Below are 17,744 nucleotides of genomic sequence, written 5' to 3' on the forward strand. Positions count from 1 at the left end.
GATATGGTAGTCTCTAGATGGTCCATCCTTTCATCTCTGCTCCAAACTTTGTCTCTGTAACTCCTTCCATGGGTGCTTTGTTCCCAATTCCAAGAAGGGGCACAGTGTCCACACTTTGATCTTCGTTCTTGAGTTTCATGCGTTTAGCAAATTGTATCTTATATCTTGGGCATTCTAAGATTCTGGGTTAATATCCACTTATCAGTGAGTACATATTGTGTGAGTTCTTTTGCGATTTGGTTACCTCACTCAGGATGATGCCCTCTAGGTCCATCCATTTGCCTAGGAATTTCATAAATTCATTCTTTTTAATAGCTGAGTAGTACTCCATTGTGTAAATGTACCATAATTTCTGTATCCATTCCTCTGTTGAGGGGCATCTGGGTTCTTTCCAGCTTCTGTCTATTATAAATAAGGCTGCTATGAACATAGTGGAGCATGTGTCCTTCTTACCGGTTGGAACATCTTCTGGATATATACCCAGGAGAGGTATTGCGGGATCTTCAATCCATTGTTCTTATCATCTTCACAGAGTCCTGTATCCTTTAATTTTTCTTAACTTTAATTTTCATTTGGAGAATTTCACTCATTAGAGAATTTCACTCACTGGAGAATTTCCACTCTCCCACTTCCCACCCTGCCCCCCAGATTTCTGTAGTTTTTTTCCGTACCTTCTCAAATCGATAACCTTTTCCTTTTAAATAATGGTTATATATGTGCATATAAATATACAAATGCAGATTTCAAGGTGCATTTAGTGGGTTTTGCTTGTTTGGTTTTTTTTTTATGTTTAGTTTTTTGTTTTTTGTTTTTTTTTCAAATGTGTTACGGCTTATCAATTGGGATTGGATAATCATTTAGGGCACTACCCCTGGAAAGATTGACAATTACTCACTCAGCATTAATTAATATTCTGTAGTTCTTCAACTAGTGGTGTGGACCTGTGACACACACACACACACACACACACACACACACACACACACACATATACACACATTAGCATGATAACTGGTGCTGACAACATTCAGGTCTTGATGAAGCAGCCCTATTGTTAAGATTTCATGGACGTAACTACCCTGTCATAGCTAGAAGACATAATTTTGCAGCAGTCCTCTTGTACAGTCTTCTGTCCTTCTCTTCCACAAGTTCCTTGGCCTTAAATGTAGCAGTTATGTTGTAAATATATCATGGGCACCTCATGATCAGTTATTCTGTGCATTTTGACTAGTTTTTGCTCTCTTTAATGGTTGGTCTGCTGAGAAAAAAGCTTCGTTGATGACGTTTGAAAACTGCATCTATCTGTGGTTCCAAGGGTAATTATAATTCAGTTAGAAATTACACTGGTTTAGGAAAGTGGGGAGTAGTAGGTTCTCCTCTTAGATCCACGAACATGGAATTGCTCCTATTGAGTGGCATTGAGTAAATTAACTGCCCCTCATCACCATCTTTTACAAAGCTATGAACAATTTATAGGTTATCACATATGAAAGTTCAATCACCATGTTTTTTAATGGAGAAAACAGTTTTAAAAATTTGATGTATGTTTAAGTGAATAACGATATTTAATTTATGGGTATATCATTATAGCATTTGTTTTTCTGCCTACTCTCTTGTTTGTACATCTACATATTTACTAGCTTAGTGTTAGAGGTTGATTTCAAATTTCTCAAATGGGATTTTGAATTACAGCCTTCAGAAAGTTTATTAAAACTATGATATATTTTGTTCATTTTCTTCCTACCAAAGTTACCTTTTTAAAAGATGACATCACTGAGCTAGCATGCTGACTGTTTTAATAAATTATTTTATTCAATTTGTTCTAAGTTGTTATTTCATGCAATTTGTTCACGCCTATCTTTTTTTTTTCTAGATTCCCCACCATTTTGAAGTAGTCTTCCATTACTAAGGATTTAATTTCATGCTGCTCTCAAGTATCTTGAATGGAACCCAAAATGTGTGTGAATTCTGGAATGGAAAAATACTAATTTGTATAATTCACCAAAGATAACTATGCTAAATGATCCTTGCTCAAAAATACAATGAAAAGATAAAAAATATTCTTTATAAGTAATATTAATTCACCACACTACCATTTACTGTTAAGATCATAGAGAATGCAGCTTTAATGGACTGGAATTATTGCTGAATTAAAAGATAAATTGTCTCTATTTTAACAATAGAATTCTGCCTCGGGAATGTGGCCATCATCGAAATGTTTCACTTTGTCAAGTATTTCCAGCCAGGCCATTCCTGTTATTATGAAGCTTTTGTTGCCTTGACACACTTTCCAATATGCATACCAACTGTTTTCTCATATAATGGAAATCAAAACATGCTGAAAGAAAATATTTCCCTGCAACACAATACTATACAGTTACAAGAAGTCTATTGCTCTAAACTTAGGAAATGGCAGATTTTTCTCTTTTATTTTCAGGAAAGTTCTCTTGCCCATGCCTTCTAGGAGCCCCATGCTCTGATACACCAAGATCTAAGCTGAGATTCACAGATAGCAGATAATTTGTGAGTACAGAAAGGAGTTGTTAAAGGCAATTTTATACTCCATCAAATGAGCTTTGACTCGGAAGGAAATTTTAAACTGAACAGTATTCTTATTTTTATCTATTGTCTCTTTTGATCCCAGATAATGGCTTTTGTTAGTCAAACTTGCATATAATCTGTCCAGCAAAATGCCACCATTTTTTTCTGAGAACACTTTGTACTTGGCAAGGGGCGAGTCACTTCTAATTTTATGCATTGTCTAAATAACTATTCCACAACTATTCTATCAACAGCCGTATCATAAGTTACAATTTTTGTGTCTTTACATGACTATGTTTTATTCAATCCTATTGAGCCTTTACCTGCCTTTAAACCATCTGTCTATGAGGTATATTAGAAGCACAAATATTCTTACCAGCCCACCTTATGACTTGCTTTCCAACTCCTTTATTTCACTCTTATGGGCCTACCTTTGGTTTCTTCATCATAAACTTCAGTGTTCTCACTGCTTAGTCCTTCACAGATGTTGTGGGGAATTGTATGAATGGTTCCCATATGCTCATATATTTAGACTCTTGGTCCTCAGTTAGTGGAACTATCTTGGGAAGGACTAGAATATGTGGCCTTGCTGCAGAATGTATACTATTGAGGTTTCAAAAGCCATGTCATTCCCAGTCTTGATAGCATCAGCCTGTCGGTTAGATTGTAAGCTCTTAGCTACTGCTCTAATAACAAACCTGTCTTCCTGCTGCCATGCTTCCCACCATGGTGGCTGTAGAATCATCCTCTGATATAATAAATAATCTCTCAATTAATATTTCTTTCTGTGTTATATGTTGCCTTAGTCATGGTGTCTCTTCACAACAATAAAAATGTAACTAAGAAGAGGTCATAACTCATGACCAAGTTTGATTTGTGGTGTTCATGACTATTAAACATACATTTAAAATCTACCACAAATTCATGCTAGTTAGTTTAATCATGAACCCCATTAGAACTTTCTCCTTTTATCTTTTATTATTATTATTATTAATCATTCCATTCATTTACATCTCAAATAATATCTCACTTCCTGGTTACCCCTCCACCAACCCCCATCTCATGATATTCCACTTCCTGATTACCCCCATCCCACATCTGCACTCCCCACTCCCTGTTGCCTGTGAGTGCCCCCCCACCCACCCATCCACACTCTCCCACCCCACCACTTCAGCATTCCCCTACTCTGGGGCCAAGCGCCTGCCCTCCAATTGCTGTTAGACAAGGCCATTCTTTGCTACATATGTATCTGAAGCCATAAATCCCTTTAGGTACACTCATTGGTTGGTGGTATAGTCTCTGGGAGAATTAGGTGGTCAGGACAGCCTATGTTCTTCTTCCAGTGGGATTACAATCCCACTCCGATCCTCCAGCCCTTCTGCCAGCTCTCCCACCAGGTTCTCTGAGTTCAGCCCAGTGGTTGGCTCTAAGCATCTGCCTCTGCATTGCCCAGTTGATGGCTGAAACTCCTCAGGAACTGCCACACTTGGTTCCTGTCTAAAAGTCCCTCTTGGCCACAGCAAGTGTTGGATTTGGTATCTGCAGACATGATGTATTCCCAGGTGGGGTTGTTCCCCTTTTGGCCCTTCCTCCAGTCTCTGTTCCATGTTTTATCCCTGTTCTTCTTTCAAACAGGTACATTTCTGGGTTAAAAAAACTTTGAGATGGGTGGGTGGCCTCATCCCTCGATGAGGGGCTGTGCCTATCTACTGGAGGTGGTTCTCTACAGGTTCTATCTCCTACTTCACATTACGAATAAAATCAGTCCTGTTGAGTCCTGGGAGACTCATGTTTCACTGGTGTCTGGGACCCTCCAGTGGCTATCCCCAGTTCCTCATCCCCCCCACCTCTTTTTATTCAATTTCCTGACCTTCTGTACCTCTCTCACATCTTCTCAGTTTCTGATACTGCCACTCTTATTTCCCCCTTCCTCCTTTCTCCCTCCCTTGTCACCCTCTCCTTCCATCTTCCACAACTGTCCTGTTCCCCACCTCCTCAGTGCAGGGCTGAAGCATTCATACCCTGGTCTTCCTTCCTTCTAAGCTCCATATAGTCTGTATTATAGGCATTGCGAGCTTTTGGGTTAGTATCCACTTACTAGTGAGTTCATACTATGTGATTTGTGTGTGTATGTGTGTGTGTGTGTGTCTGGGTTACCTCACTCAGGATGATATTTTCTAGTTCCAACCATTTGCCTGCTAATTTCATAAAGTCATTGTTTTTAATTGCTGCGTAGTACTCCATTGTGTATATGTACCATATTTTCTGTATCCATTCTTCTGTTGAGGGACATCCGGGTTGTTTCCAGCTTTTGACTGCTATAAATAAGGCTGCTCTAAACATAATGAAGCATGTATCCTTGTTTTATTTTGGAGCATCTTTTGGGTATATGCCCAGGAGCAATATAGATGAGTATTCATGTAGAACTATTTTCAGTTTTCTGAGGAACTGCCAGACTGATTTCCAGAGTTGTTGTACAAGCTTGTAGCCCCACTAGCAATGGAGGAGTGTTCCTCTTTCTTCAAATCCTCACCAGCATCTGCTGTCACCTGTGTTTTTGATCTTAGCCATTCTGAATGGTGTGAAATGGAATCTTAGGGTCATTTTGATGTGCATTTCCCTGAAGACTAAGGATGTTGAATATTTCTCTAAGTGTTTCTCAGCCATTCAAAATTCCTCGGTTGAGAATTCTCTGTTTAACTCTGTGTCCCACTTTTTATTAGGGTTATTTGTTTCTCTGGAGTCTGCCTTCTTGAGTTCTTTGTTATTTTGGATATTATCCCTCTATTAGATGTAGGGTTGGTAAGTATCTTTTCCCAACCCGTAGGTTGCTGTTTTGTCCTATTGATAGTATCCCTTGATTTACAGAAGCTTTTCAATTTTATGAGGTCCTGTTTGTTGATTGTTGCTCTTAAAGCATAAGCCATTGGTGTTAAGTTTTCCCCTGTGCCCTAGTATTTGAGGCTGTGAATTGTATCATGGGTATTCTGTATTTGGATTTTTATCTGTTTACCTGCAGTTCTGTGAAATGTCTCTATCTGCAGGAGAAGGAAGAAGGAAGTGCAACCACTGTTCACTGCTCCAGTGCTGCTACTGCCCAGGTCACTGTGCTTCCTAGTTGCTCTGCACAGAACCAAGCCAGAGGTATAGGGAACTTCTAGTGGTGAAAGCTTTGGGGGAGCGCTCTCTTCCTAGGAAGTGTTATAGCTCTTATATGACAGATGCTCTCAGGCAATGGAGTAATTCTCACACACAGTTATTCCTTCAAAATAGTACCTTATATGCATTTTTAGGGTGGGTTGGGGTCTGACAGCAGATGTTTCCTATTGGGATGCCTCATCTACATATGGAGGGGGTTGGGGGTGCTGCTCCTAGGCGACTAATGGTCACAATTCCCTCTATGGGAGACTGTGGTTACGTGACAGGGGTCTGGTGTTCGGAGCAATTGAAGTTCTTGCCATCCCTTTGCTTCCAGAGGATTCCAACCTTGCTGAACCTTAGCAGATTTCCTCTCATGGTTCACTGTCCCACACTTATCAGTGAGTATATACCATGCATGCCCTTTTGGGTCTGGGTTATATCACTCAGGATGATATTTTTAAGTTCCATCCATTTGCCAGTAAAATAGAATTGAAGAGACAGAAATTAACCTACACACATATGGACACTTGATTTTTGAAAGTGAGTATCTTTGAAAGTGAGTTCCAGGACAGCCAGGGCTATACAGAGAAACCCTGTCTCTAAAAACAAACAAACAAACAAACAACAACAACAAAAAAAAAAAAGCCATAACCATACAGTGGAAAACAAGAAAACATCTTCAACAAATGGTGCTACATGTAGCAACAAATTGGATGTCGTCATGTAGAAAAATGCAAATAGATCAATATTTATCACCATGTATAAATCTCAAGTCCAAATGGATCAGGACCTCAACGTGTAACATGATGCACTGAACCTGATAGAAGAGAAAGTGGGAGATAATCAGGAGCACATTGGTACAGGAGATATCTTTGTGTGCAGAACACCAACAGCTCAGGCAATAAGATCAACAATTAATGAATCAGACCTCATAAAACTGGAAAGGTTCTGTAAGGCAAAGGATATTGTCAGTAGGACAAAACAGTAGCCTACACAATGGAAAAAGATTGTCTCCTACCCTACATCAGAACAAGGACTAGGATATATAGAACTCAAGTGACTAGTACCCTCTCTGGAGTGCTTGGTCTGCATATGTGTCTCCATGTGGGTCTGTGTCTCTCCAACTCCATTTGTTCAATCTTTCCAACAATTACCTGTCTGTTTTATTCTTATCCCTTTCCTTTAAAATAAAAATACCCTGCAATTAAAATTAACAAATGAAGTAAAATATATGTTGCAAAAACAAACACGCCATAAAGCAGTCCCTAGCCCTCCCTTCTCTTTTCCAAGAATTTCTGTTTTCTCTGTGCAGACTTCTCACCTCTCGTCGAAGAAATTTTATTTGCAATGGCTGAAAATTATTAAGGAAGACTACAACTGATCAAATGCAGAGAAACAAGTGATCATGTGGTGATTAGTCCCAGTTCATATATCTACAACATAATTCCTGCTCTGAAGGCTCAGGAAACATTGTGGAAGAGGGGATGGGAAGATTGTATTAGCAAGCAGATCGGGGCATCTGTTATAAGATTGTATGTGCTAGAAAAATCTCCATAGCATCTAGTGATTTAATTTTCTTTGGATAAATTTTATTATACATATTTAGGCACATACACATGTGCCTTCTACACATGAAGCTTCTGAGCACTTAGATTAAGAAATTTAATTTTTTATTTTCACTGCCACCCACTGCTCATTTTGTGCATATTTCTTCAAATTTTTTATTGCTGCTACTCACTTCTCTTTTACCAATGGGAGCATCATTACAAATAACACTAAAAAATGTTGCATATTGGTGTACACTGTGAGCTACAATAATCACTGACCTGGCAAGGGATGCGCATTTGTGTGATTGTGGCAAAAATATTATGGAGTTGACCAACCACTTTCTGCTTGGATTTAAGGCCCATTTGACAAGACAGAACTCATACTTCTAATTGTGAGCTTTCTTAAGAACTTGTGTCTGGGGAGTTTATAGGCACCAAGGGGTAACTCACTTCTGTTAATTTTATAAATGAAGATAATAACAAACATTTCTGAAAATACATATGTGTGTTTATTATATATTGTTAATACAGCTCTGATTATTGACAGCTTCTTGCACTGGTTAGCAATTACAGACTCAGAAGTAGTTACCATGAAAGAATAAGTGGCTGTGTAGTGCTTGGATCTAAACAGGACATTTATATCACACCCTCCTTCCCACAAGGATCAGGTATTATTGTGGAAGTAGGAGCAGAAGTATTGTAAGAATGAGGGATCAGAGAGAACCACTGCAAAACAGTCTTTTCCAGAATCGATAGGGTTGTTGCACACACACATTCACGGTCACTGTAGGTTTCTACAGGAGAGCTGCTCAATATCAAGCTACTCACAATTTCAGCCTGAATGTGGGAAGGGCTTATGAAACCTCACCTCTAGCTTAGGAACTGTTGACAGTTGATAACTGTTGGAAAAGGGAGAGCCAGTTGCTTTAAGAATGTGGCTCCTGGGAGGTTGCTATAGCAGTGGATGCTTCTACACTCATGCCCACATTAGCAATCCTGACTGGACAGAGTGAGTTAAAAAAGATGACATGAAATTGAAAGAGGTAATAGTGGTGGGTTCTGAGAAGAGTTGGAGGAGAGAAGTAGAGGCAAATATAACCAAAGTATATTGTATAATATATAAAATTATCAGAATAAAATATTTTGACACATCAACATAAAAATATCCAGTAATAACTAAAGAAATGATCACTAGAATGAGGGATAGGAGATACTTTTTTGCAATTTATATACCTACATGGGCTTCACATGCAGAATATATGTAGAACTCTAAAACTTCAAAATCAAAGGAACCTTAAGTGACTCAGTGTAGAGTAAACCTAAATAGGCATTTTCTAAGAAAGCACAGAAAAATGGCCGAGAGGAAGAAGAGTCTTTAAAAAAAGTCTTTAGTATCACTAATTATGAAGGATCAAAATTACAGTGAGAAGTCTCCTCACTGCAATTATAGTAGCTGTTTTCAGACAGTCAAAAATAATAAGTGCTGGTGATGCAAATAAAATGCACACTAGCCATAAGAAAATAAATTAGTTGAGCTATAGGGAAAGCAGTAAAGAGATGTCCCAAAAATCATTAAATCCAACTACTATATGCTCAATTGTCCTATTGGTTTATGTCAAAAGTAAATGATATCTGTCTTGGCTCTAGTTTTAATTCACAGGAACATCACACTCACACACACACACACACACACACACACACACACACACACACAGGTGTGGGGTGGGCAGACAGAGAGGGATGGCTAAGAAAACAATTTAAATCCCTTTGAATTTGCAGTTGAACTCTCAAGTAAGTAGGGACATGGCCATTATTGCAAAATTCAACTGGGTTAATTTCTGAAGTTATTTATTATTAAGAAATTAAAAATATTTTGTACAATAGTCTCCATTTGCTGTAAAAATAAGCTTCTTTTGGTGAGAAGTTAGAGGTACACTTCCCTAAGGATTTAAGAAAAAGTACTTAGAAGACAGAAATTATATATGTTTAGGAAACATTCAATAGGTTCTCCTCTCAAGTCTATGACTTCTACCACCTGGATAGTTGGTTAAATTTATAGTACCAGATATGAATTCCTCCAGCCGAGTGAGATTGAATCTAATTAAACAGCTGCTGAATACCCACAAACATGCAAATGCCACACTGTTACACCATGGTGGACATCCTAATGGTCCAGTCATTATGGTCACAAGCTTTGTACCTGTGTAGGGCTATCAGTTGTTCCTCCCTCTTGCCATCTTGGATAACTCCTTTTCACTCCAAGAGAGCTAGTCTTCAGGGAGGATGCTTTCAGGTCAATTTTTTCTTGATTTCTCCAAGTACTGTGCTCAAAGTGTATGATATCTTCAGCTATAGAATATCTTTTTTTCCATTAATTAATTTATGTTTTACTTTACATCCTAATATCAGCCTCCTCTCATCACAATCCTCTCTCATGCAGATCCCCTCATTTCTTCCTCCCCTTCTACAAGGGGAAGGGGGAGGTACTTTTGGGTAACACCCTACCCTGTCATATCAAGTCATTGTAGGACCAGCCACATCCTCTCCCACTGAGGCAAGACAAGGCAGCCTAGTTAGAGGAAGGAGATCCACAGGCAGGCAACAGATTCAGAGACAACCGGTGTTTCAGTCAGCAATAGGAAGTTAGCCCAGCCTCAACTGATACACCTGAAATGCAACCCCTATAAATAAGGTTCAGGGAAAATCACAGAAGATAAGAGAAAAATTTTAAGGAACAGAGGCCAGGGATGCCTGATGACAGATAGTGTCCTCTAGGCATGAAGGGAAAAGTTCCATGAACTCTCTTGTTTCTTTCTTTCTTTCTCTCTCTCTCTCTCTTTCTTCCTTCTTTTCTTTCTCTCTCTCTCTCTCTCTCTCTCTCTCCTTCCTTCCTTCCTTCATCCCTTCCTTCCTTTCTTTAAGATATTTTCTTTATTTACATTTCAAGTGTTATTCCCTTTCCTGGTTTCCCTTCCCCCTGCTCACCAACCTACCCATTCCTGCTTCTTGAAATGCAAATCAAAACAACCCTGAGATTCCACCTCACACCAGTCAGAATGACTAAGATCAAAATCTCAGGTGACAGGTGCTGGTGAGGATGTGGAGAAAGAGGAACACTCTTCCATTGCTGGTGGGATTGCAAGCTGGTACAACCACTCTGCAAATCAGTCTGGTGGTTTCTCAGAAAATTGGACATAACACTACCTGAGGACCCAGTTATACAACTCCTGGGCATATACACAGAAGATGCTCCAACATGTAATAAGGACACATGCTCCACTATGTTCATGAACTCTTAACAATGTGGTTGCTGAACAAACCAGCATAGTGGCAATACTAGTTGATATGACAATTAAGACATGAGGAATGCCATGTGATCCCACTTCTACACAAAAAGCTGTAGGTGGTCAATAGCAAGAGAGAGAGAGAGAGAGAGAGAGAGAGAGAGAGAGAGAGAGAGAGAGAGAGAGAGAGAGAGAGAGAGGAGTATACGCACATATATGCTGTATTAATTTGGGTTCTCTAGATAAACAGAATTATGAATGTGTATTTGTATGTGTTTGTGTTTATTAGATTGCTTTACAAACTGTGGTCCAGGCAACCAAATAATAGCTGACTATGAACAGAAACTCCAGGAATCAAGTAATTGCTCAGTCCACATAGTATACTCAGGAATTCTGAAGTAGTCTCTAATACCAATGAAGAAACGAACTTGTTAGCAAGGCAGCAAGGCATGCGTTAGAAGGCAAAGAGCAAAAGCCTCCTTTTTCCATTTCTATATATAGGCTCCCAGTAGAAGGACTGGCCCAGATTAGATCTGGATTTAAGGCTAACTACCTCAAAGATCTGGATTAGAACCACTTCTAGTTCTAATCTTCACACTTCAAATTAATCTGAAATATCTCACAGGTATGCCCTCCAATTTTGGATCTTAGTTAACTCCAGATATAGTCCAGTTGACAACCAAGAATAGCTATCTCATTTCTGTATATATGTAACAATAAAAAAGAAGAGATCATATGATTGAGATAGGGAAAAGGTGGAGTTAAAGGAGAACAGCAATGAGAATTGTGTAGATGTAGAATTCATGTATGAAATTAAAAGTAAAACCATTATAAAAGCTAACATCTAATAAAGGACACATGTAGAATAAATGAAAATTGCTATAAATAGAGAATCGCTATCTACTATTTAAACTGCATGCTTTGGGAAAGTGTGTTACTTAATGTATCTGTATGTTATTTTGTTAAATTTCAGCTTAAATAAAATTATCAAACCAGAAAAGCCATCACTGTGTAATTGCTATAACAAGAAGTCACTCATTTTGCAATTACATTATTTTTAAGCATTTGGATACTTTTTTACAATGGTATTGTGACTAAATATTTTATTTTTATGATAATCTTTGAACGTGGGTGTATATATGGGTTATAAAAGAGACAATTTAATTTATTTTGCTAAACAACACAGTGCTATGTATAATGACGACACACTGATGTGGTTTTAGGAGCTTTTATTTGTAAAGTGTTTCCTTATTTTACTTTTTGAGACTGTATCTGACTGCATTGTTCTTAGAACTTACTATGTAAAACAGGCTGACCTTAAACTCAAAGAGTTCTGCCTGCCTCTGCCTCCCCAGTTTTTCAAATAAAGGTGTACATGACCACAATCAGAGCTTTGCTTTGTTTTGGGGACTAGTATACAAAGTAGCAGGTTTCATTATGTTTTTTTTTTTTTATGCACATGGCATACTTGATCCAACTTATTCTTCTCCCCTGTAGCCCTCTCCCAACCTCAAAGGATGCTTTTCCTGCTCCCTCTCCTCTCCCCAATAGTAGTCCTTCCTGCTTTCATGTCATATGAGTTATGTTACACCCTTACTTCCATTTTTTCCTATTTTAAGATTTTCCTCCCATTTTTCCTGATCTCCTTTCATTAATGATACACACATAAACACACACCATACACATAAACACATATTATACATATGAACAAAAGCATATGTCATATGTCATTCTGAATCTGGCTATATCAGAATTTTCCCCCAACTTGACACAAGCTAGTTATCTGGAAATAGGGGACCTAAATTGAGAAGACACCTATATCAGGCTGGTAGATGGTTCTGTAGGTAAGTCTGTGGGCTATTTTCTTGATTAATGATTAATGTGAAAGGTCACAGACTACTGTGGTCAATAGCACCCTTAAACAGGTAATTCTGGGTTGCATAATACAGTAAGCTGAGCATGCTGTAGAAAGCAAAGTATTAACAACTGTCTTCCATGGTTTGTTTCTGATTTACCTCAAGGTTCCTGCCTTAAGGTCCTGCACTTACATCCCTCATGATACCATAAAGTGGGCTGTTACTCTAAAAAAACCTGATTAGGTTGTGTTTGAGAATATTGTGGGAGCTTGTGCAGAAGGACACTGAGATCTCACAGTTCATTAAGTTTGACAGAGGGAGCCTGGACAATAAGCATGCTCAGGGAGATGCAGGAAATGGAAGCTTATTTGAGAAGTTTCAGAAATTGGAGTCCCTTAAAGACCCTGAGTGAGGTAACCCAATCACAAAAGAACTCCCTCAATATGTACTCACTGATAAGTGGATATTAAGCTCAGAAATTTAGAATAACCAAGATATAAAATACAATTTGCTAAACGCATGAAACTCAAGAAGAACGAAGACCAAAGTGTGGACACTTTGCCCCTTCTTAGAATTCAGAACAAAACACCCATGGAAGGAGTTACAGAGACAAAGTGTGGAGCTGAGACGAGAGGGTAGACCATCTAGAGATTGCCATATCCGAGGATAAATCCCATAAATCAGCTTCCAAATGCTGACACCATTGCACACACTAGCAAGATTTTGCTAAAAGGACCCAGATATGGCTGTCTCTTGTGAGACTATGCCGGGGCCTGGCAAACACAGAAGTGGATGCTCACAGTCAGCTATTGGATGGATCACAGGCCCCCAATGGAGGAGCTAGGGAAAGTACTCAAGGAGCTGAAGGGATCTGCAATCCTATAAGTGGAACAGCAATATGAACTAACCAACCCCCCCCCCCCCCCCGGAGCTCGTGTCTCTAGCTGCATATGAATCAGAAGATGGCCTAGTCGGACATCAGTGGAAAGAGAGGCCAATTGGTCGTGCAAACTTTATATGCCTCAGTACAGGGGAACACCAGGGCCAAGAAGTGGGAGTAGGTGGGTAGGGGAGTGGGTGGGGGACTTTTGGGATAGCATTGAAAATGTAATTGAAATAAATATCCAATAAAAATATGGAAAAAAGACCCAATTAAGGTTGTTCATACAATATTTTATATTATGAATTTGTGGTTTTGGTTGGCAGTGTCTTTAGAATCAGTTGTTATTAACAAGAGATCAACATAACTGAAGTGAAAGCATTTTCTTTTCCTGTTTTTTTTTTTTTTAATTGGATATTTTCTTTATTTACATTTCAAATGCTATCCCCTTTTCCGGTTTCCCTCCCTCCCAGAAACACCCTATCACATCCTCCCTCCCCCTGATTCTATGAGGTTGTTCCTCCATCCACCCACCCACCCACTCCCAAGTCTCTGCCCTCCATTCCGATTCCCTTATACTGGCATCTAACGAGCCTTCATAGGACCAAGGACCTCTCCTTCCATTGATGCATGACAAGGCCATCCTCTGCTACATATGCAGCTATAGCCATGTGTTGATGACTTAGTCCCTGGGAGTTCTGAGGGGTCTGGTTGGTTGATATTGTTGTTCTACCTATGGGGTTGCAAACCCCTTCAACTTCTTCAGTTCCTTCTCTAACTTCTCTATAGGGGAGACCCGCGCTCAGTCTGATGGTTGCATGCTAATATCTGCCTCTGTATTTGTAAGGCTCTGGCAGGGCATCTCAGGAAACAGCCATATCAGGCTCCTTTCAGCATGCACTTCTTGGCATCCACAATAGTGTCTGGGTTTGGTAAATGTATATGGAATGAATCCCCAGGTGAGACAGTCTCTGGTTGGCCTTTCCTTTAGTCTCTGCGATACACTTTATATACATATTTGCTCCTTTGAGTATTTTGTTCTACTTAAAAACCCAATTATGGTTGTCTATATAATATTTTATATTATGAATCTGTGAATTTGGTTGGCAGTGTCTTTAGAATCAGTTGTTATTAACAAGAGATCAGCATAACTGAAGTGAAACCACTTTCTTTTTAAAGTTATTTTATTTATTTACATCAAAAATGTTGTCCTCTCCAGTGCCCCGCCCAGGTTCTTCTTCCCATATTCCATCTCTTCTGCCTCTGAGAGGGTGCCCCTTTCCTGGGGTATCAAGTCTACAAAATTAGGTGAGTTCTTTCCCATGGGGGCCAGTGAAGTCATTCAGTCCTCTACTACATATGTGCCATGGATGTCAGACCAGACTGTGCATGCTCTCTGGTTGGTGGCTTAGTCTATGGAACCTTCCAAGAGTCCAGGTTAGTTAATATTGGTGGTATCCCTCTGGAATTTCTATCCTCTTAAGATCCTTCACTTCTTCCCCTAACTCTTCAACCTGGGACAATTGAAGCTATTTTCTGGCACTGAAAAACTTCTGAGATTACAAGAAACCAGAATCATTGAGTTGAAATCTTCTGGGAACTTTTCCTCAGGATTAGTATACAGAATTTTGGTCCAGAGGGAGCCATGTTTGCATCTCATGCTCTCAGCTGAACTTGGAAGTATGCAAGAGTTTCCTATGGACTTTTGGTATTGGTGGCACGACAATTGCAGGATTTAAGGAGTCATAGAGAGAAGTTGAAGTTTAGCATTGTGAGAGCCAGGAGAGACCATTAGTTAATGCAACATCAATAGCAGTAGAAACTCCAGCATATCATAGATGTCAGGCTCATGGAACGCTCACCCAGGATAGTGACAGACATAAAGAGGAGATGATTTGAGCCTATCAGTTAACCTCTGTGTGCTTGAGGATGGCAGGGCTAAAGAAATGGAGCTGCCCAGGCCCTATGAAGCTCCGATGATTTGGAGAGAATTTTGGAAATCTTACACTGTTGGAATTTGCGTTTGCTTTAGTCTGATTCTAAACTGTGCAATGGTTCTTTCCTTGATGAGAAGTACACAGCTCGCTCACTTTTCAGTTTACGAGAGCCCATGGTTGATAGACTTTACACTTTTATGGAGAATGAATCTTTAATGAGAACTTGACTTCTGAAGTCGCTAAAATTTTTATGGCTTGGGAGCTTTTTAAAGTTATGCATTTTGTGAGAGTAAATGAGACCGTGTCGATAGATAAGAAAGGAAAGGTTATGATTTAGTAGTACATGTTTGTGTGTCCTGTTGGCAAAAGGTCAATTGTACTGATGGTATTTTGTCAACTTGACACAGTCTAGAGTCATCTGTGAAGATGTGGATTTAATTGAGAAGGTGCGTCCATCATATATGTCTGTAGGAAAGTATGTAGGGCATTTTCTTGGTTAATGAAGGCCCAGACCATTGGCAACAGTGCCACTCCTGGGCAGGTGGTCCTGAGTTATATCTGAAAGCAAACTGAAAAAGATATAAAGAGCAAGTTAATAGTGAGAATTCTTTTAGACTTGGCTTCCATATCCCACCTTGTGTTCCTACCCTAAATTCACATCTCGAGAGACTGTAAACTGTACTATAAAAAAATAAGCATTTTCATCCCAAGGATGCTTTTGGTTGTGATCATAGCAATAGAAAGCAAAATATTACAGTTTAACACAATGTTGTCTAGCTGCACACATTTTCCTATACATTTATTAATCTTATCCCTTTTAGTTGACTAAAGTTAAATTTTGTCTATATACTGTCGCTACTTTTTCTTCTTCTGTATATTCACCTGTTGATGGATCCTGTTGTAGGCTTGCTCCATTTTTTTAGCTATTTTGAATAATGAAGCAATAAATGTGTATGAGAACTATCTTTTTGGAATAGTAATTTAGATTTACTTTCAATACATACTCAAGGATGATATACACATGTTGTTTTTAGCTCCTTGAGAAACTTCTACATCAATTTTCATGGTGGCTACATGAGCTTACATCCCCACCAGTAATGAATAAAAATTTCTCTTCCTCTGAATCCTCACCGATATTTATCATCCCTCATTTTCTTGATGGTAGACTTCTTGGCTACACAGCACTGGTCTGGTGGTCCTCTTGGACTCAGGTTTTGCTGGGGCCCCTTGCCCAAGTGGCCCCTTGCAAGAGTTACTGTTTTAGGCACACTCCTGCCTTTGGCCTGTGGTCTCTCACACAGCTTCCTCCATACTGGGAGCCCAACTGGGCCTATCTGAAACTGGACTGGTAGTCGTTTCAGGCTAGCTCCCTGTCTGGGCCTACTGTCACTGTAGTGGTAATCATCTCAGGTTCACTTATTTTCCAGGGAGTGTTAGGCTATTAATCACGCAGATGTTCATAGGTCAGAACACTTAGTATAGACATAACCTCTCTCCTTTGTTTCACATACTGACAGACATGTGACACAGCAGTCACATCTGCAATGGTAGGGAAATTACATTTTTTAATATACAGATGTGCTCAGTACCCTGTTTTTTCTATAGTAATACACCATAAAATAAAGACATATTTTGTAGGCCGAAGTTTGGGCATCTGAATACAAGTCATATGTCAATGGACTTTGAATGATCTTTTTCGCAGGACAGCAAGTTGAATGATGGTAGTCAGATCACCTCCACAGAGTCTCTATGTAGGTGAGGCTTCTGTGAGGAACAAGTTCTGGAGGAATGTCCAGTAGCAGTGACTGACTAATGCTCTTTCTAATAAGGCAATATGATTTCAAACCCTGCCTCTGCTGTGTTTTTAGCCATTTGCACTTGACATTTAAAAAAAAAACTACCCTCCATTTTATTTTTAATTGGTGCATTTGTAGTTATGAAGCCCATCTCACTATGCTACTGCATGGGCTATGTGAGTTACTGAAGAAGCTTTAACTATAATAAACCCTAAATATACTAAATATGTTTGTTAACTAAAATTATTACAATTAGGAAAGAAGTTGATAAGATATGTGAAGAGTCAGAAATTCAAGAATCATTGTGTTCATAAAAATAGTTAATGTGCTAGGCTGACCTGAAGACATTCATAATTGGCAAGAAGAAAATGGCCAAGATGGACAGCTATCATCAAATATAGTTAAGTGCTAAATAAAAGTTGCATTTAGGATATTTGGTGTAATAAAAGAAATTTGGCCAGAAACTGTAAATGCTTGCATATTAAAAGCAGCAAAAATGGGAATGCAAGACCAGATTTTGACACAATTGAGGTATGTAAATTGAGTTTTTAAAAAATGAATCAAAACAGTCTTTAAGAGAGTAGTTTTTACTATTTATGTGTATTTCCTTTGGGGAAAATAGAACAAGAGACTAAAAGTCTATGACTTAAGTAATAATGACTCTGATTATTGTTAATTTGTGTAATCTCTACAATATAATAGAAAAGAGGCTTTATATACAGCAAATTGTGGTAAATAGTAGGCAAGTATTTTAGATTCCAA

At 38.9% G+C, this 17,744-nt stretch overlaps 1 non-coding gene across 1 annotated transcript; it reads right to left on the reverse strand.

The window, feature by feature from the left end:
- Positions 1-16,615: 16,615 nt before the first annotated feature.
- Positions 16,616-16,744, reverse strand: LOC115032868 (small nucleolar RNA SNORA17). The gene has a single exon (XR_003838526.1). It is a non-coding gene; the product is annotated as a small nucleolar RNA SNORA17 (small nucleolar RNA).
- Positions 16,745-17,744: the final 1,000 nt, after the last annotated feature.

Source organism: Mus caroli, unplaced genomic scaffold (assembly GCF_978045245.1).
Source record: "Mus caroli unplaced genomic scaffold, Mus_caroli_1 scaffold_14, whole genome shotgun sequence".
Classification (NCBI taxonomy): Eukaryota; Metazoa; Chordata; class Mammalia; order Rodentia; family Muridae; genus Mus; species Mus caroli.